The following is a 22,658-nucleotide window of genomic DNA, read 5'->3' as shown; positions in this document are numbered from 1 at the left end:
CTATGCTGTGCTTACATGTGTTCACAAAGCAAGCTAGATATGACAGTGCAGTTTTTAGGAGAAAAGAAAGATTAAGGGAGGAAATTACATCAAGACTGGCTTCAGCTCACTTCAGAGGCAGTAAAGATGGGAAATGAAACCATTTTCTCTTTATTTACTTCGTGGACAGTACGATACATACGGTATGTAAGGAGAAGAACAAGTATTTATTTGTGTTTTTTTTCCCTGGGAATATATGGCTGTCCCTGCTGCTTTATATGTAGTTGCGTTTTGACAATCTGTAGTTTTTTCTTTTTATTTCTTATGAAGGCTATCAGCATATCTTGTCTGTTGCCCTTATTTACCTCACTGTCTCCTCTGCCCTGTATCCAGACAGTGTATTTAATGTACTATAGGTTTCCTTATTTAGCTCACATTCCCAAGACTACCTCCTGGGTTTAGTTCCTACAATGGAAAATGTTGGTTTCCTGCCCAGATAACATAAATATTTCTAAGGTTCCAAAACATGAGGAGATGAAACCACTTCCCAAGAACCTCGGCCATTCCTTACACAGAGCACGGCCTCCTGTCTTCAGAAGGAGGGACCGCCGAAATCACCAGGGCTGTGATCTCACCCAGCGCTGGACACAGACACAGTGTGCTGAATGGCCACAATGCTGATGCAATCTCTGTCATGCTGCTGGCTGGGCTTAAAGAGGAACTGCAGTAAATAACATAATGAATACAATTCTTTTTTTTTTTTCAATACTGTATTTATTTATCAGTCAGTCAGATTTTGCCCATTGTAAAATCTTTCCGTTTCCTGATTTACATCCTAAAGTGGTGGCGACATTTTTAGTCCTGTCAGACTAAATGTTTGTTTCTGAGAATTCTGAAGCCAGTGAAAATAATGCCTGATCTCCCAGAATGCTCTGGGAGGAGAATTCCCACTTTCAAAACAGCCCAGGCTAAGCCTCACTAGTAGGGTGGGGCTACATAGCAATGTTATAGGTAGTGTTTCTGATGCTGAAACCAGGAAAATGACTGTATAAATGGGTATCCTCTATAATAATATACAAGTGTCTCTGCGTCCTGTTCCTGTATGTGTGTGTCCGTGTGTTTGCGCTATTGTGCATGTGCGCACGGACAGCCGTTGGGACAGAAGCAGGCCCGGCCAGGGGGCCGTCCGTGTGGGGCGGGAGCATGTGCGGCTAGTGGGCAGGCACGTGTGCACGCATGACGTGGCGGCGGTGACAGACCTAGAGCCTGTTTTTAGTTACATAGTTACATAGTTATTTTGGCTGAAAAAAGACATACGTCCATCGAGTTCAACCAGTATAAAGTACAACACCAGCTTGCTCCCTTACATATCCCTGTTGATCCAGAGGAAGGCGAAAAAACCCTTACAAGGCATGGTCCAATTAGCCCCTAAAGGGAAAAATTCCTTCCCGACTCCAGATGGCAATCAGATAAAATCCCTGGATCAACATCATTAGGCATTACCTAGTAATTGTAGCCATGGATGTCTTTCAACACAAGGAAAGCATCTAAGCCCCCTTTAAATGCAGGTATAGAGTTTGCCATAACGACTTCCTGTGGCAATGCATTCCACATCTTAATCACTCTAACTGTAAAGAACCCTTTCCTAAATAAATGGCTAAAACGTTTTTCCTCCATGCGCAGATCATGTTCTCTAGTCCTTTGAGAAGGCCTAGGGACAAAAAGCTCATCCGCCAAGCTATTGTATTGCCCTCTGATGTATTTATACATGTTAATTAGATCCCCTCTAAGGCGTCTTTTCTCTAGACTAAATAAACCCAGTTTATCTAACCTTTCTTGATAAGTGAGACCTTCCATCCCACGTATCAATTTTGTTGCTCGTCCCTGCACCTGCTCTAAAACTGCAATATCTTTTTTGTAATGTGGTGCCCAGAACTGAATTCCATATTCCAGATGTGGCCTTACTAGAGAGTTAAACAGGGGCAATATTATGCTCGCATCTCGAGTTTTTATTTCCCTTTTAATGCATCCCAAAATTTTGTTAGCTTTAGCTGCAGCTGCTTGGCATTTAGTATGATTATTTAACTTGTTGTCAATGAGTACTCCTAAGTCCTTCTCCAAGTTTGATGTCCCCAACTGTATCCCATTTATTTTGTATGGTGCTAGACCATTAGTACGTCCAAAATGCATGACTTTACATTTGTCAACGTTGAATTTCATCTGCCATGTATGTGCCCATATAGCCATCCTATCCAGATCCTGTTGCAATATGACACTATCTTCCTCAGAGTTGATGATTCTGCACAATTTTGTATCATCTGCAAAAATAGCAACATTGCTCACTACTGCATCTACTAGGTCAGGGGTGCCCACACTTTTTCGGCTCGCGAGCTACTTTTAAATTTGCCGAGGCCAGGAGATCTACCAACGTCTCAAATGCTAAGCACGCCCCCCCCCCCCCCCCCCCCCCCCCGCGTAGGTTAGCCAGGTATATGTGCCTGCAGCATAGGTTGCGTGCCCTCAGTGTAGGTTAGCCAGGTATATGGGCCCTCAGTGTAGGTTAGCCAGGTATATGGGCCCTCAGTGTAGGTTTGCCAGGTATATGGGCCCTCAGTGTAGGTTTGCCAGGTATATGGGCCCTCAGTGTAGGTTTGCCAGGTATAGGGGCCCTCAGTGTAGATTAGCCAGGTATAGGGGCCCCCAGTGTAGGTTAGCCAGGTATAGGGGCCCCCAGTGTAGGTTAGCCAGGTATAGGGGCCCCCAGTGTAGGTTAGCCAGGTATAGGGCCCCCCAGTGTAGGTAAGCCAGATATAGGGCCCCCCAGTGTAGGTTAGCCAGGTATAGGGCCCCCCAGTGTAGGTTAGCCAGGTATAGGGCCCCCCAGTGTAGGTTAGCCAGGTATAGGTCCCTTCAGTTTAGGTTAGCCAGGTATAGGGCCCCCCAGTGTAGGTTAGTCCGGTATAGGGCCCCCCAGTGTAGGTTAGCCAGGTATAGGGCCCCCCCAGTGTAGGTTAGCCAGGTATAGGGCCCCCCAGTGTAGGTTAGCCAGGTATAGGTCCCTTCAGTGTAGGTTAGCCAGGTATAGGGCCCCCCAGTGTAGGTTAGCCAGGTATAGGGCCCCCCAGTGTAGGTTAGCCAGGTATAGAGCCCCCCAGTGTAGGTTAGCCAGGTATATGTACCTGCAGGCGGAGGAGAAGAGGCGGCGAGGAGAGACTCTGGCAGGCCAATGGGATGTAGGAGAGAAGCGGCGGCGAAGAGAGAGGCGGCGCGGCCGCTACGTCATGGCTGGGGGCGGCGCCGGGCACGTTACACACGCACATTACACAGGCTGCCCTCCGCCGCCCCCAGCCATGACGCAGCGGGCGCGCCGCCTCTCTCCTCCCTCTCTCCTCGCCTGCATGCATTCTATTGGCCAGCGGCCAGCAGCTAAACACGAGCTGCTGGCCGCAACAAACATTAACGAGACGCGGCCAAGAGGCCGCGATCTACCAAGGAGGCGGTCGCGATCTACCGGTAGATCGCGATCGACCTATTGGGCAGCCCTGTACTAGGTCATTAATAAATAAATTGAAGAGCACTGGACCCAGAACAGACCCCTGTGGGACCCCACTGCCAACAGTCTCCCATTTGGAGTACGATCCATTGACCACAACTCTTTGTTTTCTGTCCATTAGCCAGTTCCCTATCCATGAACACAGACTCTTCCCCAGTCCTTGCATCCTCAACTTTTGCACCAGACTTTTGTGGGGAACAGTGTCGAAGGCCTTTGCAAAGTCCAAGTATATCACATCTACAGCATTCCCAATATCCATATTAGCATTCACTACCTCATAAAAGCTGAGCATGTTAGTCAAACAGGACCTGTCTTTAGTAAACCCATGTTGATGCTGAGAAATAAGATTATTTTCTACTATGAAATTATGTATAGTATCTCTTCGTAACCCCTCAAATAGTTTGCATACAACTGATGTTAAGCTTACAGGTCTATAATTTCCTGGATCTGATTTTTTTGCCCTTCTTAAATAATGGGAAAACGTGGACTGTACGCCAATCCACTGGGACTCTCCCAGTTGCAAGAGAGTCACAAAAGATAAGATAAAGGGGTTTAGCTATAACGGAACTTAATTCCCTCAGGACCCGAGGATGCATGCCATCCGGGCCAGGTGCCTTGTCTATTTTTAATTTATTTAGTCTTGCCTTCACTTCTTCCTGCGTTAAAGGGACTCCGAGCAGTGCAGAAACTATGGAAAGATGCATATCATTTTAAACCTCTCTTTCTCCTCTTTCCAATGATATATAAACCACTGCCCTAGGCCTTTTAGTTTTCGCTATTTTCGCGATTGAAATTGCTGCGGCTGAGATTTCAATCACGAAAATAGAGAAAACTAAAAGGCGTAGGGCGATGATTTAGGTGTCGCCAGAAAGAGGAGAAAGAGAGCTTTAAAATGATATCCATCTTTCCATAGTTACTTGTATTACACAGGACGACACTTTCCCCAGTGTCAGCAGCTCCATTCAGCAGAATGGAGCTGCTGACTTTAGGAAAAAGTCGCCCTGTGTAATACAATGTAGCTATGGAAAGATGGATATCATTTTAATCTCGAAAATAGCGAAAACTAAAAGGCCTAGGGCAGTGGTTTATATATCATTGGAAAGAGGAGAAAGAGAGGTTTAAAATGATATGCATCTTTCCATAGTTTCTGCACTGCTCGGAGTCCCTTTAAGTATTTATTATTACAGTTAGAAGATTGAGACTCTTCCGCCTCTGTAGTTTGCAACAGTGCTGTTTCTTTTGTGAAGACAGAAGCAAAGAAAGCATTTAATAACTCTGCCTTACCTTGGTCATCCACCATTGAGTTCCCCCCCCCCCCCCCCCCCTCATCCTTTAGGAGTCCTATACAGTCAAACTTTCTTTTTTTAGAGTTAATGTTCTTGTAAAACGTTTTAAACAAGGTAAAGCCACTAGTCCTTAATAATTGACTGTATTCTACTATATGCTGCTACAGCGCCTCTTTAAAGAGACACTGAAGCGGAAAAAAAATATGATATAATGAATTGGTTGTGTACTATGAATAATTACTAGAAGATTAGCAGCAAAGAAAATATTCTCATACTTTTATTTTCAGGTATATAGTGTTTTTTCTAACATTGCATTATTCTATAATATGTGCAAATTACACAACACTCAGCATTCAAAATGATTCTTTCAGAGCAGTCTGTGAAGTAATGACATCTCCTCTGGCAGAGGAAAAGTAAATAGTCCAGGAACAGTTGAGATAATAAAAGTCAGATAACAGCCCTCTCCAGGACTAACTTAGTCGGAGAGCTTAAAGGTGGTCATACACTGGCCCGATTCGCGGCCGTTTCGACAGCAGATTCGATCCTGGGATCGAATCTGCTGTCAATCTTTCGCGGTAAACGCACACGCCGATCCGATTTCCTCCCGAAATCGGATCGGTCCGTCGATCGCGCCGTGCGGGAAATTACCCTCGATCGCCCGCGGGTAGGGAGCACGTCGCTAGCGGCGGCCGATCCGATCAGGTATACATTACCTGAAGCTGGCTCCCGGGCATCTTCTCCGCGCTGCACGGCTCTGTTCCGGCTCCATCCCGGCGCTTCCTGTGTCATTCCGTGATCAGGAAGTTCAAATAGAGGGCGCTCTATTTGAACTTCCTGGTCACGGAGTGACACAGGAAGCGCCGGGATGGAGCCGGAACAGAGCCGTGCAGCGCGGAGAAGATGCCCGGGAGCCAGCATCAGGTAATGTGTGCGGGGGGGGGGGGGGGGTGGACAGGCGGCAGGAGTATCTCAACAGATTGTGATCGGTTTCAGGCTGAAATCGATTCACAATCTGTTTGCAGTAAAGGCAGCCATACGATCCCTCTCTGATCAGATTCGATCAGATAGGGATCTGTCAGCTGGTCGATCTAATAGCAAATCGACCAGTGTATGGCTACCTTAATGGATTGTTTGCATAGAGATATCAACTGGAGTTTCTCAACTCTTCCTGTACTGGAAACAATTAGACTGATGTATCTGATCTTAATGTTTTATTTCTTAGCTGTACTACACATACAAATCATAATATCATAATTTTTTTTTCGCTTCAGTGTCTCTTTAAAGACCCTCAATGCAAAATTAAATGTAATGGATACATATGCAACTATAGATAAAGATGGTGGGTATCCTGGTTCACTGATTCAGTAATACCAAATAGCTGAGCTCTGAAAACCTGTACAAGGATAATTGTGCTTTCTTACATGGTATAACTACGGACAGCACGGTGGCGTAGTGGTTAGCGCTCTCGCCTTGCAGCTCTTGGTTCCCGGTTCGAATCCCAGCCAGGTCAACATCTGCAAGGAGTTTGTATGTTCTCCCTGTGTCTGTGTGGGTTTCCTCCAGGCACTCCGGTTTCCTCCCACATCCCCCAAAAACATGCAGATAAGGTAATTGGCTTTCCCTTAAATTGGCCCTAGACTATGATACATACGCTTCACAATACATCCATAGACATATGACTATGGTAGGGACAAGATTGTGAGCCTCTCTGAGGAACAGTTAAGTGACATGACAATGTACTCTGTACAGCGCTGCGGAAGATGTCAGCGCTATATAAATCCTAAATAATAGTAGGTATCCATGCTGTACTCCCCAACTATGTTTAATGGAGAATTCTGACTAGTGTTATCAGACTTGGGGAAAAAAAGAGTAACTTTTGTTGCTTATGCTGTAACAAATATCTGTGATGCTAAAGCAGACAGTACTGCTGCATCTTGGGACAGAGCAGGGGCGCACCTTATAGACAGCACCATCTACTTTAGCATCATAGATATTTGGGACAGGTTTATACCTGGATTTGATTTTATGCATCTATATGTATGCCTCTGAGGAAGCGGCCTTTCGCCATGAAACACAAGTCGGGCAGCTTTTGAACTCCAGAAGAAATTTGCAACAATATGGACTTTAGTATGATGCAATAAATGTGATGCTTGTTTGGATACTTAACCACCAGAGCCCAAGTGAATATGAGAAACGGGGGATGCAGGCATGTATGGTGAGCTGTCCAGATGCTCACCACTCCCCCTGTTCTTCAATCTGCCCCTCCGAACCTCCTAAATGAACCCCTCCCCCCCCCATACCCTCTTTTCGGATGGCCAGGTCGGGTATCACTGCGCCTGCTGCTGGCATGGCTGCACACATCCTTCAGCGTGCGACAGTGGCCTCAACCGCTTTGCGCAGAGGGCTTAGGAGGTTCGGGGTGGCAGATTGGAGAACGGGGGGAGCGGTGAGCATCAGAACAGCTCACCATACATGCCTGCAGTCCCCGTTTCTCATTTCTCATATTTACTTGGGCTCTGGTACCCTTTAAGGACAACTGAAGCCAGAGGTATTCGGAGGCTGCCATATTTATTTCCTTTTAAGCAATACCAGTTGCCTGGTTGTCCTGCTGATCCTCTGCCTCTAATACTTTCATCCATAGACCTTGAGCAAGCAGATCAGATGTTTCTGACATTATTATTGTTGTCAGATCTGAGAAGACTAGCTGCATGGTTTTTTTCTGGTGTTGTTCAGACACTACTGCAGCCAAATAGATCAGCAGGGCTGCCAGGCAACTGGTATTGTTTAAAGTGGACCCAAACTCTTGCAGAGGACAGAAGGAAAACATAGAGAAATGAACTCTGTATGTATTTAGAGAGTTCAGCCTGTCTAATTACCCCTCATCTGTGACTAATCATCACTGGACATTTGATCTCTCAGCTGTGCCAGCTCAGGAATCTCTTCTGCCGTGGCAGAGCAGCTAATTTGTAAACACAGGATGTTAATAATCTGTCTGCTTCTATGAAAGCAGCAAATAGACAAACTGCAGATTTATTGCAGGCTTTGTATCAGCTGTAACAAAGAAGTGTTTTTCTTTTTAGAGCAGAGAGGAAGTTCTGAGTTTAGGCCCGCTTTAAACAAAAATAAATATGGCTGCCTCCATATACAGTGGCTTGCTAAAGTATTTGGCCCCCTTGAAGTTTTCCACATTTTGTCACATTACTGCCACAAACATGCATCAATTTTATTGGAATTTCACGTGAAAGACCAATACAAAGTGCTGTACACGTGAGAAGTGGATCGAAAATCATACATGATTCCGAACATTTTTTACAGATAAATAACTGCAAAGTGGGGTGTGCGTAATTATTCGGCCCCCTGAATCAATACTTTGTAGAACCACCTTTTGCTGCAATTACAGCTGCCAGTCTTTTAGGGTATGTCTCTACCAGCTTTGCACATCTAGAGACTGAAATCCTTGCCCATCCTTCCTTGCAAAACAGCTCCAGCTCAGTCAGATTAGATGGACAGCATTTGTGAACAGCAGTTTTCAGATCTTGCCACAGATTCTCGATTAGATTTAGATCTGAACTTTGACTGGGCCATTCTAAGGGCCCGTTCAGACTACAAAGTGCGGACCGCAACGCGTACGAACGCACGCCATCCGCGTTCGTATGCGTTGCGTGGCTGATTCCATCACTGAAAAGTGAATGGGACAGCCGCGCGTTTTTGTAAAATCTGCGTGCAGCATGCGTTCCCGGACCGCACAGGTCCGGAACGCATGCTGTGTGAACATCAGACATTGCACTCTATGCAATGTCTGATGTCCTGCGTGTCGGCCCCCCCGCACGCGTTTCCAAAACGCATATGGAAACGCGTGCAGTGTGAACGGGCCCTAACACATAGATATGTTTTGTTTTAAACCATTCCATTGTTGCCCTGTCTTTATGTTTAGGGTCATTGTCCTGCTGGAAGGTGAACCTCCACCCCAGTCTCAAGTCTTTTGCAGTCTCCAAGAGGTTTTCTTCCAAGATTGCCCTGTATTTGGCTCCATCCATCTTCCAATCAACTCTGACCAGCTTCCCTGTCCCTGCTGAAGAGATGCACCCCCCGAGCATGATGCTGCCACCACCATATTTGACAGTGGGGATGGTGTGTTCAGAGTGATGTTGTTATGATCGCTTCTGCAGCGTTTACTGCTGACTGCACTGGTATTGCAAACCAAGCAGTTCTAATGTCATTACATGCATTTGCTTGCATAGTTTGGTTTGCACTTAAACTAGTTGCTGATTCCATCTGCAGTCGCTCTGAAGTTTATGACAGTTTAATATGCTTTTGTGTAAACAAACATTGTCTGCTGCAGTGGAGGGGCGGTCCCTTTCCTGCAGGCTGCATATCATTGTCTGCCTTTTCCTGCTATCAGCCTGTGATTAATTACCATTCACTTGTGTGGGAATCTGCAGGTCTGCTCCCATTGGATGACCTCAGTATAAAGAACTGCTTCCTGCAATGCCTCATGGGCTATCATAGTTTCAGACTCTATCTGTTACTCTGCTCGTGCCCCACCTCGTTCCTGGTCCGTGTGGACTGCGCTGACTCCTGCGAAGGGGTCAGCGAGTCCTCCTAGTTCTGCTCTTGTTCTAGAAGTTGCTACTTGCTTGTCTTGTGTCATATATTGGTTCATCGCCAATATATACGCATACTTGCGCATTTTGTTATTTTCCTTGTATTCGTGTTACGTTAATATATCAGTGTCGCTGATATATACGTACACGAACTGTTTATTTCCTGTGTTCAGTTAGTCAGTTTCCAGCACGTTTTGGTAGTTTGCGCGTATCGTGAACACCCGTGCTGAGCTAGTTATCCTGTTCCTGGTCCTGTTTGTGGATTGCGTTCATCTCTGCGAAGAGATAACGAATCCTTCTGAATCCTGTTCCTGGTCCTGTTTGTGGATTGCGTTCATCTCTGCGAAGAGATAGCGAATCCTTCTGAGTCCTGTTCCCTGTATTACTTCAGTCTTAGTCAGAGTTCCTGCTTATGTCATATATCGGTTCATTGTCAATATATACATATGTTAGTCAGACGTTACGAATAGTTTCATTGATAGCTGTAATTGTAATACGCTAGGAAAACATACTTATTGTATATTTATCTGTGTTACGTTCATCTATCTCGATCCTGCTATTCCTGTCTCTCCTGTCCTGTCTTTGTGAGGCACGCCATCGCCGCAACGCATTGGCTGCCTCATTCCAGTCTGTCTGGTCTTGGACGCTTGCTGTCGCTAAGTAATCGCTAGCTAGCAAGCGTTCATTCTGTCTACCTGTCCTGATCTCCTCAGTCCTGGTTTATGCGCTCAGCGCTACTTTGCGCTGAGACGTTATTACGAAAGTGTTTGTGGCTGTTCAGATCTGCACCGGCTCTGTGCACCACAATCTCCTATTGGAGTCAGTCCTCTCCTCCACTAAACTGGGGATATCCTGATCCCTTGTGCTGGTGTGTGTACCTCCTTCACGCCAGCTTATGTGTTGTATGCTGACTGTGGAGATTACACCCCCAAGCTTAACATTATGATAGCCCCATTACCAATCCCCATTGTGGGGGGGGGTTCCCAGCAAAAATGACACTGTTTGTTATGGTTCCTGTTCCTTTAAGAAATTTGAGAAGCTCAATTCTGAAACAGAAAATGAGTTTTTTTCTGAATGTGCCAGGTTCCTGGCCAATCCTGAGCTCCAGGCTACTCCTGTTTCAACGTGGGCCCCCCAGCTAGTTTATGTTTTATTTAAGGGAAGATTGTTTCAGTGGGCCTACGATGTCTTGGATCATACCAATTTAAAAGAAAGACCACTGGAATTTCTAGCGTTTGTGATCCATAACTGGCTGCGCAAAACCGATTTGCCTAGCCCTTTTGATAAACTCCTGGCAGCTTGTCAATCAGCTGCTCCTTCTACTGCCTACAAAAATAATCAGCAAGCAGATAATTGTTCTGATAACTTTTCTTCTGCTAAGGCAGCAGGGTCTAAAGCCAAATGTAAACGCTCCAAAAGAAAAGCGTTACAATCAGCGGAGTCGTTGCCCTTGGCGACTGCGCATCAGATCTGTAACGAGACTCCACCATTAGCAGATAATGAAATTCAGTCACCATTCAGGGGAGTCAAATGGACCTATGAAACTACTAATGAACTTTCATTGCTAGCCAGGGAAAATAAAGGTTCTTGTTTAAATGAATTATCTGAATATGATTATGAAGATATATTACAGAGTATTGAACAGATCAATTTATTCGTGCAGCAAGGGAAATTTGCATACACTACAGTTCAATACTTGCTACAGGTATTGGAGATCCTTAGGAATAAGAAATCGGCCAATCACCTGCTAAATAACCCAATGTATGTTTCTGCCACTAACACATTTGCAAACTATGATCAGCCGGAATGCTCAGCTGTTAAATATGCATGGGATCCTCCATTTGAGAAAGGAGAGATGGAAGCTCTGGTCTATGAATGGAAGAAAGATGCAAGTTCATTTTGTCAGTTTTACAGTGCAAAAAGTGAATTAGTATTGAATGCATGCATTAAGTCTGCTTATAACCTAATAAAAACTGGTGTGTGTGGGTATGACTTTGTGGCTCCATTGATCGATGTGTGGAGAATGATTCTGGACGATTTTTATGCAATTCAATCAGTTGATACCAGGGAAGACACACTGTCAAGTGGAGATTGTTCCACTTCCTCAGTTCCTGAGGACTCGCCTGCTTCAGCACCTTTGGCTGATTCAGCGAGTGATTCTGAGCTCCTTTTGTGTGAAATTGAAGTTCCTGTAATTCCACCCTGTACCATGGATAACTCAGTGTTACTTCCCAGTAAGACAGAAATTACTAATACTTCCTTAATCTTGCCCTGCACAAATTTCTCAGCAGAGGACCCAGAGGTCCTGCTGACTTTCGAGTCCAGCCTAGCCAGTACTCATGACTCTTTGTTTAGTGAAACAGACACCAGAAAAATCTTGCCTGTCTCTGCAAACACTTCTGCAGAAATTACCTGTGTTAATAAAGTTCAACTCCTGTCTGATCCAGCAGATGCCAATAGATGCACTACATCAGTTTCCGAGTCCCAGCAATCCTGTCTAGTAAACTCAGAACCCCAGCATCTGAATTTTCCAATTTTACAAATGAATGGTGATTCAGATGCGCAAACATTGTGTCTTGATCTTCCTGTTTCTACACCTCGCTCTAGTTTCGTGAATAGCTCAGAGCATCTGCTATGTGAACCTGAAATCGCAGAATTATTACCTTGTTCAGAAAATTTTCCAATAAATTTGCCCTGTATCATGAATTGTGCAGTAGATCTCTCCAATGAAACTCAGGTCACAGAATCATTATGCTGTCCAGCAGGTGCTTCCATGGTTTTGCCCTGCAATATGGACTGTTCAGTGATCCTGTCCAGTGAAGCTGTGGTCGCAGAGTCTTATGCTTCACCCAGTACTTTGGATACTTTAAACCCTTTAGCAGAGGAGGCTGAAGCACTGCTTACCTCAGTTGGTGTTGCAGTAATATTCACTTGTCTAGCAGCTGTTTTGGAATTACAGTCTGCTCTAATAAAACTTGATGAATTTCTGCCCAGCGAAGCAGAAGCCATTGAAATATTGTCCTCGTCAGCAAGTGTGTTAGATACCTTGCCCTGTACACAGTCTGATTTAACCAATGTTGTTGAGTCCCTCTCCAGTGTTGTAACAGCCGAGGAACTCCAGCCCTGTCCTCTGAATGTTTCAAAAGTCTTGCCCTGTAACATGGATAATTCTGACTCGCTGGAAAAAATAATAGAAATCTCAGAATTTCAGTCCGGGTTAATGAGTGTTTCTGAAACCCAGCCCTGTATCCTGGAAAATTCTGGTTCTCTGGCCGGTGTGGCAGAAGTTCCAGAGCCCCCTTCCTGTCCAGTGAGTTACTCAGTTTTGCCTAGTTCAGTGGGGATTGCTGCAATATTGACTTGTTTTGCAGCCCTTCATGAGCTCCAGTCCAGTGTATTTGATGAGTCTCTGTCTAGTCCAGAAGAAGCTATGGGAACCCTGTCTAGTTCAGTGCATACATCAGAAGATTTGCCCTGTCTTGTAAATGCCCCTGAACATGATTTGTTAATAACCCTGCTGGAATCAGCGACATCTAAGTCTGATCCTGCAGTTTTTAGTGAGAATCCAGTAACTATGAAGTCTAGTCATGATGAATTTTTTTTGCCCAGTTCTGGTTTCGGTCCTGTCTTGACTGACTTTGAGGTTCGCAGTTCCTTGACATGCCCAGAGGTTTCTCTTGTGCCGGTGTGCCCAGATGTGCTTCGTATGCCAGACTGCCCAGATGTGTCTGTGTTAGCGTGCTCACGTGCTTCCCTAGTGGAGACATGTTCTGATGTTGCCGGTTGGCCTGCATGCCCGGAGATGGTTCTGGTCCCTAAAAGCCCTGATCTTGATGTTTGTCCTTGTGACCCTGACTCTGGAGTTGCCCTGGGTTCCATAGGGGTTCTTGATAGTTCTCCATGTGAGCCTAAGGGGCGTTCTGACCTGTGGGGATCTCTTTGGAGCTTCCAAGTGTTCTGGGAGATCTCTGAGGAAACTTGTCCTGGTACCTTGGACTGGTTCAACGGTGGGTTTTGTGTTGGTAGGGACAGTTCCGGTGGGCATTGCAAAGGCTTTGGCGTTTTTGGACAGTCCTTGGAAGGCGGTGGGTATCGCGCAGAGAGTTTCTTGGGGTTGTTTTCTGGAAGTCGTGGTTCTGATGGGTGTCACACTGAGGCTTGTAGTGCTGACGGGCATGGTTCGGTAGGTTCTGGTTCCAATTGGTCTAGTTTTGGTGAGACTGATTCGGGAATTTGGTTTTGTCGGACGGATCCGACCTTCATGAATTTTCAGTCAGATCAGTTTGCTGGATTTCCCACTTCTGATTTTTTGGTTTGGGTGGTTCAGGAGAAATATGTCAGTTTTCATAGGCGTCCAGAGGCCGCGTTTAAGGGAGGGGGTACTGTTATGATCGCTTCTGCAGCGTTTACTGCTGACTGCACTGGTATTGCAAACCAAGCAGTTCTAATGTCATTACATGCATTTGCTTGCATAGTTTGGTTTGCACTTAAACTAGTTGCTGATTCCATCTGCAGTCGCTCTGAAGTTTATGACAGTTTAATATGCTTTTGTGTAAACAAACATTGTCTGCTGCAGTGGAGGGGCGGTCCCTTTCCTGCAGGCTGCATATCATTGTCTGCCTTTTCCTGCTATCAGCCTGTGATTAATTACCATTCACTTGTGTGGGAATCTGCAGGTCTGCTCCCATTGGATGACCTCAGTATAAAGAACTGCTTCCTGCAATGCCTCATGGGCTATCATAGTTTCAGACTCTATCTGTTACTCTGCTCGTGCCCCACCTCGTTCCTGGTCCGTGTGGACTGCGCTGACTCCTGCGAAGGGGTCAGCGAGTCCTCCTAGTTCTGCTCTTGTTCTAGAAGTTGCTACTTGCTTGTCTTGTGTCATATATTGGTTCATCGCCAATATATACGCATACTTGCGCATTTTGTTATTTTCCTTGTATTCGTGTTACGTTAATATATCAGTGTCGCTGATATATACGTACACGAACTGTTTATTTCCTGTGTTCAGTTAGTCAGTTTCCAGCACGTTTTGGTAGTTTGCGCGTATCGTGAACACCCGTGCTGAGCTAGTTATCCTGTTCCTGGTCCTGTTTGTGGATTGCGTTCATCTCTGCGAAGAGATAACGAATCCTTCTGAATCCTGTTCCTGGTCCTGTTTGTGGATTGCGTTCATCTCTGCGAAGAGATAGCGAATCCTTCTGAGTCCTGTTCCCTGTATTACTTCAGTCTTAGTCAGAGTTCCTGCTTATGTCATATATCGGTTCATTGCCAATATATACATATGTTAGTCAGACGTTACGAATAGTTTCATTGATAGCTGTAATTGTAATACGCTAGGAAAACATACTTATTGTATATTTATCTGTGTTACGTTCATCTATCTCGATCCTGCTATTCCTGTCTCTCCTGTCCTGTCTTTGTGAGGCACGCCATCGCCGCAACGCATTGGCTGCCTCATTCCAGTCTGTCTGGTCTTGGACGCTTGCTGTCGCTAAGTAATCGCTAGCTAGCAAGCGTTCATTCTGTCTACCTGTCCTGATCTCCTCAGTCCTGGTTTATGCGCTCAGCGCTACTTTGCGCTGAGACGTTATTACGAAAGTGTTTGTGGCTGTTCAGATCTGCACCGGCTCTGTGCACCACAATCTCCTATTGGAGTCAGTCCTCTCCTCCACTAAACTGGGGATATCCTGATCCCTTGTGCTGGTGTGTGTACCTCCTTCACGCCAGCTTATGTGTTGTATGCTGACTGTGGAGATTACACCCCCAAGCTTAACAGATGTGCAGTGTTAGTTTTCCGCCACACATAGCGTTTTGCATTTTGGCCAAAAAGTTCCATTTTGGTCTCATCTGACCAGAGCACCTTCTTCCACATGTTTGCTGTGTCCCCCACATGGCTTGTGGCAAACTGCAAACGGGACTTCTTATGCTTTCTGTTAACAATGCCTTTCTTCTTGCCACTCTTCCATAAAGGCCAACTTTGTACAGTGCATGACTAATCGTTGCCCCATGGACAGAGTCTCCCACCTGAGCTGTAGATCTCTGCAGCTCGTCCAGAGTCACCATGGGCCTCTTGACTGCATTTCTGATCAGCGCTCTCCTTGTTCGGCCTGTGAGTTTAGGTGGATGGCCTTGTCTTGGTAGGTTTACAGTTGTGCCATACGCCTTCCATTTCTGAATACTCCGTGGGATGTTCAAGGCTTTGGAAATCGTTTTGTAGCCTAAGCCTGCTTTAAATTTCTCAATAACTTGATCCCTGACCTGTCTTGTGTGTTCTTTGGACTTCATGGTGTTGTTGCTCCCAATATTCTCTTAGACAACCTCTGAGGCCCTCACAGAGCAGCTGTATTTGTACTGACATTAGATTACACACAGGTGCACTCTATTTAGTCATTAGCACTCATCAGGCAATGTCTATAGGCAACTGACTGCACTCAGATCAAAGGGAGCCGGATAATTATGCACACACCACTTTGCAGTTATTTATTTTTAAAAAAATGTTTGAAATCATGTATGATTTTCGTTCCACTTTTCTTGTGTACAGCACTTTGTATTGGTCTTTCACGTGGAATTCCAATAAAATTGATTCATGTTTGTGGCAGTAATATGACAATATGTGGAAAACTTCAAGGGGGCCGAATACTTTTGCAACCCACTGTACCTCTTACTTCTGTTGTCTTTAAGCCCCATATCTTCAATGTTTGACTTGATGCAACACTCTAGGGGGGAGAGCTTATGTGTAAATTTTTGGTTAAAAGACTTTAAAATCACAGATGGGTCTCTTTTTCTCTTTGTATCCTTACTGTGTTTTGTGGGTTGCCTCTCATTTTTGTAGACGTGATCATCAGAACATTTCCTCTGCCTGCCTTTTTGCATTATTACTCATTTTTCCAGTCATATAATCAGCCACAGATTACACATTCATCTGGCAGTTGTTTTGGTGAGGTTGGGCGGGGTGATGTTCAATATAAGGAAAAATTGCCAGAGAATCATTTTCTATAAACTTGAACAATGACTATTATTTCATCAAGCTGATCACATGTGCTGGCTACCCCTGGAACAGAATGTAATAATGTGAGGTCGTCCTGTTTGTCACAAAGCCTGCTTGCTATTATCATGTCTGCGCTCAAAGAGATAAGGCAGGAATTCTCTACACACAGTAAAGGGGGGGGGGGGGGGCTGGGAGGGGACAGCCACCTGAATGAAGGAATTGTTCAGGAAGAAGAAAAGTGTGTGTAGCCATTCCTTCAGGCCCAAGCAAGACTCTTCTATTGTTTCTACTGGCAGAACTGAGGCCTAGGACCCATTACAGTAATTGCAGCTGCATTTTGGGATTGCCGGTGCTCCCAAAAAATGCTTCTCAGATGAAAGTGTATGCAGATGAACCCCCAGTACCGATAGCGTTTTGGCCAAAACGCAATTGTGGGTCCTGCAGCATTTTTGGAGCCATTGAGCTCCAATGCAAAGGAGTGCTGCAAAAGGTCATCTGCACTTCTCTATTTGGAAAGAAAGAGGCGCCCATGACCTTTTGTACAAGGGACAGGGCTACGTGCCCTAAGGCGGCGGACACAGACCGGAACCAGCTGATTTCTGCGCCAGCATTACATGCCTAATTTCTGTGCCTCACAAATTGGGTAAAGAAAGGTGTAAATCTGCTGCCGGCAAAAGCCGGTCCTCTAAGGGGAATTGTAATCAGCGCAGGCCCGGAGTTTGTGCAGGAGCAGGGTGAGATGTGTTTTGACTGTACAATTCCACGGTAGCAGTGCCAGGTATTTTGTATCCTGGAGTTTGCCGGTGCCGAGCCTCGACCGGATTGCTCACACGGTCTCCTAGTAACACTCCAAATAAATCATGAGGCGGCACACCAATTGCAGCCATTGGTGTGCCGCCTCATGATTTATTTGGAGTGAGATGTGTTTTGGTTTCACCCTCACCGGAGATAGCCCACACTGAGAATGAATAGACCCGGCAGGTGGTTAAAATTTTATTTAAAAAAAAAGCAAATAGGCAACAATCTTTTTGCAGTAGTTGCCTGGCAGCCCTGCTGATCTATTTGGCTGCTGTACACCAGAAACAAGCATGTAGCTAATCTTGTCAGATCTGATAATATTGTCAGAGCGCCTGATATACATAGGCTTGTTCAGGGTCTATGGCTGAAAGTGCTAAAGGCAAATGATAAGCAGGACAGCCAGACAACTGGTATTGCTTAAAAGGAAATAAATATGGCAGCCTCCACATACCTCTCAACTCGTGTTCACTCTAAAGAGGAGCTGTCAGCCATACTATCTCTGAAAAAAAACACAAAAGTAGATAAATACTTGCTCTACTTATATAACATATGTATTGCTCTGCCCGCGTTTTGATTTTAGTGTTTTTTTTTCTACAGTAAAAAAAGAGAAAATCCTTCTTAGCATTTCCCATTTTATGTGTGGCTATTTTAAAGCCAATCCTGATGTCAGTTCCTCCCTTACTCTCCTCTGCCTGATTTGCCCGCCCTTCACTATAGAAAGTTCACTGTCTCAGCATGAGAAATATTGGCCAATCAGAGAGGAACAGAGGTGTGTGAGGGTAAAACAGGAGGGAAAGAGGCTTCAGCCAACCAGGCTGCATTAGTTAGGTCTGAGGGGAAAGTAGAGAAGCTAAAAATGTACCAAATAAGAGTCAGCTAGACTGGGGGAATAATCATGTATCAGCAAGAAAAGTAATAGAGATTTTAACTTTTGGATTGCCTGGTTAGCATCCTTATTACTTGTTTACCAGATAAAAATAAAGAATTGATTTTTTTATTTTATGCCCAACAGTTACACTTTAAGTCTGTATACCTTGAAACTGATGCCATTCATTTGGGCTGTTGCATAGCAAATGAGTGAGCTTTTTTTGACGGTGAAGGGTTTATTTGGCCTCTGGGATTTGGGTAATCCCAACACCTTTGAATGTATGCATGGATAAATATTTGTTTGAATTTGAATGGATTGTTTACTGTAGTTGGATACATACAGCATGAACAAATGTGTACGGGGTTATTGAACAAGCTGATTGGCAGATGAAGTCCTGTCTGCCTGTTTATGAAGTCAGTTTCTTGCTGCTGCCCGTGTGCCCTACGGGACTTAGGTCACCTGGAGTGTTGTCAGTTCCACGTAGTCATAGTCATGCCTGTCCCTGCTGTACAAGCAATACTCACTCAAAATACACTGATTTAAAAATACATGCTTAATATGTTTTCCTTTGAAATTAATAATTTCCCCTATTAGATGCTGACAGAGCTAATCTATACAGTACATGTTTCTATGATATGTCTTTGACCTTACAAGTCCATTGAAAGCATATTACCAGGGCTGTGGAGTCGGTACATAAATCATCCAACTCCGCCTCCTCAGTTTATGAAAGCACCAACTCCAGGAACCCAGAAATTGCTCCGACTCCTCGCAGGGCTATGGAGCGGGTACAAAAATCACCCAACTCCGACTCCTCAGTTTATGAAACCTCCAACTTCAGGTACCCCAAAATTCCTCAGACTCCTCGACTCCTCAGCCCTGCATAGTACTATATAAAAAAGCATTCAGCAAAATAATGAGAGTTGGGTTTGAAAAGCAAAGGAATCGGAGACTCTAAAGCCAAAGAAACAGAATACCCGGGCACTCCACCTTTTAATGTTTATTAAGGTTTTCAGATATCTATACAAACATTTACACTTAAAGTGGACTTGAACTCAGAACTTCCTCTCTGCTCTAAAAGATAAGCAAGAGCATAATAACCCTTAAAGAAAAACATTTGATTGTTACAGCTAAAACAAACCTTGCAATGAATCTACAGTGTGTCAACTTCCTGCTTTCATAAGGTGCGTACACACGCCTGACTGGAGGCAACGACGGGTCCGTCGTTACCTCCCGCTGGGTGGGCGTGCCAACGACAGTCCGGCGTGTGTACGCACTGTCGGCGGACTGATACGGCTGCTTCTGAGCGATCCGCCCGGCGGATCGCTCAGAAGCAGCCGTATCAGTCCGCCGACAGTGCGTACACACGCCGGACTGTCGTTGGCACGCCCACCCAGCGGGAGGTAACGACGGACCCGTCGTTGCCTCCAGTCCGGCGTGTGTACGCACCTATAGAAGCAGACATTTTGTTAACATCCTTTGTTTACCAATTAGCCTCTCGGCCGTGGCAGGCTGCTGACACAGCTGAGGGATAAAATTACAATTGGTGCTTATTCACAGATAAGGGGGAATTAGACAGGCTAACCCAGGCATGGGCAAACTCTGCCCTCCAGCTGTTACGGAACTACAAGTCCCACAATGCCTTTGCCTTTATGAGTCATGAGTGTGGCTGTCAGACTCCTGCAATGCATTGTGGGACTTGTAGTTCCTTAACAGCTGGAGGGCCAAGTTTGCCCATGCCTGGGCTAACCTCTCTAAATACATACATAAATGCATTTCTCTATGTTTCCTTAATATCAACAAGCCCCATACATGAGGGATGTATAGAGGATCTTGTCTCAGTTATCTCCACATGCAATTCTGCTAATTCTATCCACTGCTGCTGCTAAGTACTAGTAGCTGGTGTTGAGTGTTACGCTGTCAGCGCCCGATCCCACCGCATGCGACCACTTGCGCCATCCAATCACAGTAGGGCGTACCAGTAGTGGGTGTGTCCGGGGTGGGCTGACACACATACATACAGCTGAGGGCTTGACTTCTATTGTTATAGATTATTATTATTTATGTGCTTTCTTATATCTTGTACCGGTACATCTTCCACAGCTCTCTACAGAGTATAGTGAATATTATCACCTCAAAGGAGCTCACAGCTCAATGTCCCTAACATAGTCTTACTTTATATCATAGAACACTTTTAGCTTTTAGGAGTGATTACGCTCCAATACAAAAGATAGGACCGCTTTGCAATTGCTGTGCCAAATAGTTTTTGCTGCAATTTCACTTCCCAAGCTAAAAACGCAACCATGGGGAAAACGCAAGCACAAAAAAAGCTTGAAAAATAGCTTAAAATCCCTCTAAAATCGATGGCAAAAACCCTATGCGATTGTGATTAGCGTCCTGTAGTGGGCGCCCAGCCTAAGGCCCCGTTTACACTTAATCAGTTGCTCTCAGTTATAATTGAAAGGTCGACTGATTTTCAAAGTAAGTCCCATGTTTTCCTATGGAACCTTTCACACTTAACGCGTTTTAACTAAAATCTTTTTCACAATGCGCTGCTATGGAGAAGAAAAAAAACGCGTACCAACTGATTAAAGAGACACTGAAGCGAGAATAAATCTCGCTTCAGTGCTTATATTTAGCAGGGGCATGTGTGCCCCTGCTAAAACGCCGCTATCCTGCGGCTGAAGGGGGTCCCTTCCCCCCTAAATCCCCCCCCCCCCTTGCAAAATCTACGACCAACCTGGTCATAGATTTTGCTGCTCTTGAGGCAGGGCTAACGGCTGCAGCCCTGCCTCTCAGCGCCGTCTATCAGCGGCGCATCGCCGCCTCTCCCCTGCCCCTCTCACTGAAGGAAGACTGAGAGGGGCGGGGGAGAGGCGGAGATACGCGCTGACAGACGTGCGTGAGGCAGGGCTGCGGCCATTAGCCCTGCCTGTATGCGGAAGAGATCCCCGCAAAGAACGGAGGGGATTTGGGAGTTAAGGGACCCCCGTTTAGCCGCGGGATAGCGGCGTTTTAGCAGGGGCACACGTGCCCCTGCTGAATATAAGCACTGAAGCGAGATTTATTCTCGCTTCAGTGTCTTTTTAAGTGTAAACGGGCCTTACACTGGCAGCATCACCCCTGTTCTTCATTGTAGACTAATGACTTCCTTCACTTTTGAAGTGGCAAGCTCTGTTTTGCGTTCTATAAAGTGGAGGGTTTCGATTGCGGATTTTTGCTGAAACTGGTGATTATATAAAACCATTTATATATGTAAAAATAACTATTCCTGAAAAACTAACAGCACTTAGGCTGCTCCCTCCCTTTACAAACAGACCCCTATTTATTATTATTATTTAGTATTTATATAGCGCTGACATCGTCTGCAGCGCTGTACACAGTATATTGTCTTGTCACTAACTGTCCCTCAGAGGGGCTCACAATCTAATCCCTACCACAGTCATATTATGTATTGTGTAGTGTAACTTTAGAGAGAAACCAATTAACTGATCTGTATGTTTTTGGGATATGGGAGGAAACTGGAGTGCTCGAAGGAAACCCACGCAGACACGGGGAGAACATACAAACTCTGTGCAGATAGTGCCCTATCTGGGATTCGAACTGGGGAACCAGCGCTGCAAGGCGAGAACACAAACCACTACCCCACCGTGCTGCCCTATTCGTATATAGGGCATAATAGCACCCAAGTGAAATCAGCCTGGACCATTTCAGGTCATTAGACTGACATACTTTAGTCATTACAGTTGGCAAGCATTGCCATCCATGGATAGCATAAAGTGACAAGTGAAAGGAAAAAGTGACCCCCTATAATTGGCCGGTGTTCTCTTCCATTTTTCTACAAGTAATTCAGCTCTGCAGTGTATGCACAGCCTGCTGCTGGCTCAGCCACTAAAATGGTGTCTGGACTTTTAGTTTTCCCTCCAGAATAGAGGAGTCAGAGTTGGCTTTCACCTGCTTGACCTGTCTGCAGACCAACTTACATAAACATCTCTGCTGCTGCAGGAACCATGAAAGAGGTATTTGTATCGGCAGCCTGAGCGCCTTGCGTCATGTGGGTTTATGGTTGGGGTTTTTCTCTAATAGAGCAACTCTGAGTTAATCCAGGTTGGCAGGATGTGTAAGCTTCTAAGTACAAGAAGTCCCATGAGGGGATATAAAGTGTTTATGGAAAACCAGCCCTAAGTGGACATTGGGGGCTGTAGCGGAGTTCAGGAGAAGGTGACAGGTAACCATCGCTAAGGGTGCGCTGATTATTAACATATACACAGATTTAGTTGATATTTATTTTAAAAGCTGCTGCATAAGACTTCTGGTTGATGCAAACATGAGAGGAGAAAGTAAATGTTAGATATCTTACCTCAGTAGTGGGAACAAGTTCTGAAGCAGGATGATACCATTTATTGGCTAACTTGGAAGAAAAGGAGTAAGCTACTGGCTATGAAGCCTTCCTCAGACTCAGTTCTTGTTTACTGACAACATATAGAACATAACTTATATACACTGGACATTAAAGAGAAACCGTAACCAAGAATTGAACTTCATCCTAATCAGAAGCTGATACCGCATTTCCCATGCGAAA

The 22,658-nt window shown here is 45.2% G+C and overlaps 1 protein-coding gene across 1 annotated transcript in view; it reads left to right on the top strand.

The window, feature by feature from the left end:
* ADAM9 (ADAM metallopeptidase domain 9) overlaps positions 1-22,658 on the top strand; it is a 153,935-nt gene that overhangs the window by 17,946 nt on the left and 113,331 nt on the right. The window lies entirely within an intron of this gene.

This window comes from Hyperolius riggenbachi, chromosome 3 (genome assembly GCF_040937935.1).
Source record: "Hyperolius riggenbachi isolate aHypRig1 chromosome 3, aHypRig1.pri, whole genome shotgun sequence".
Lineage (NCBI taxonomy): Eukaryota > Metazoa > Chordata > Amphibia > Anura > Hyperoliidae > Hyperolius > Hyperolius riggenbachi.
Note: the sequence above shows the minus strand (reverse complement) of the source record. Positions and strands in the feature narration are given on the sequence as shown.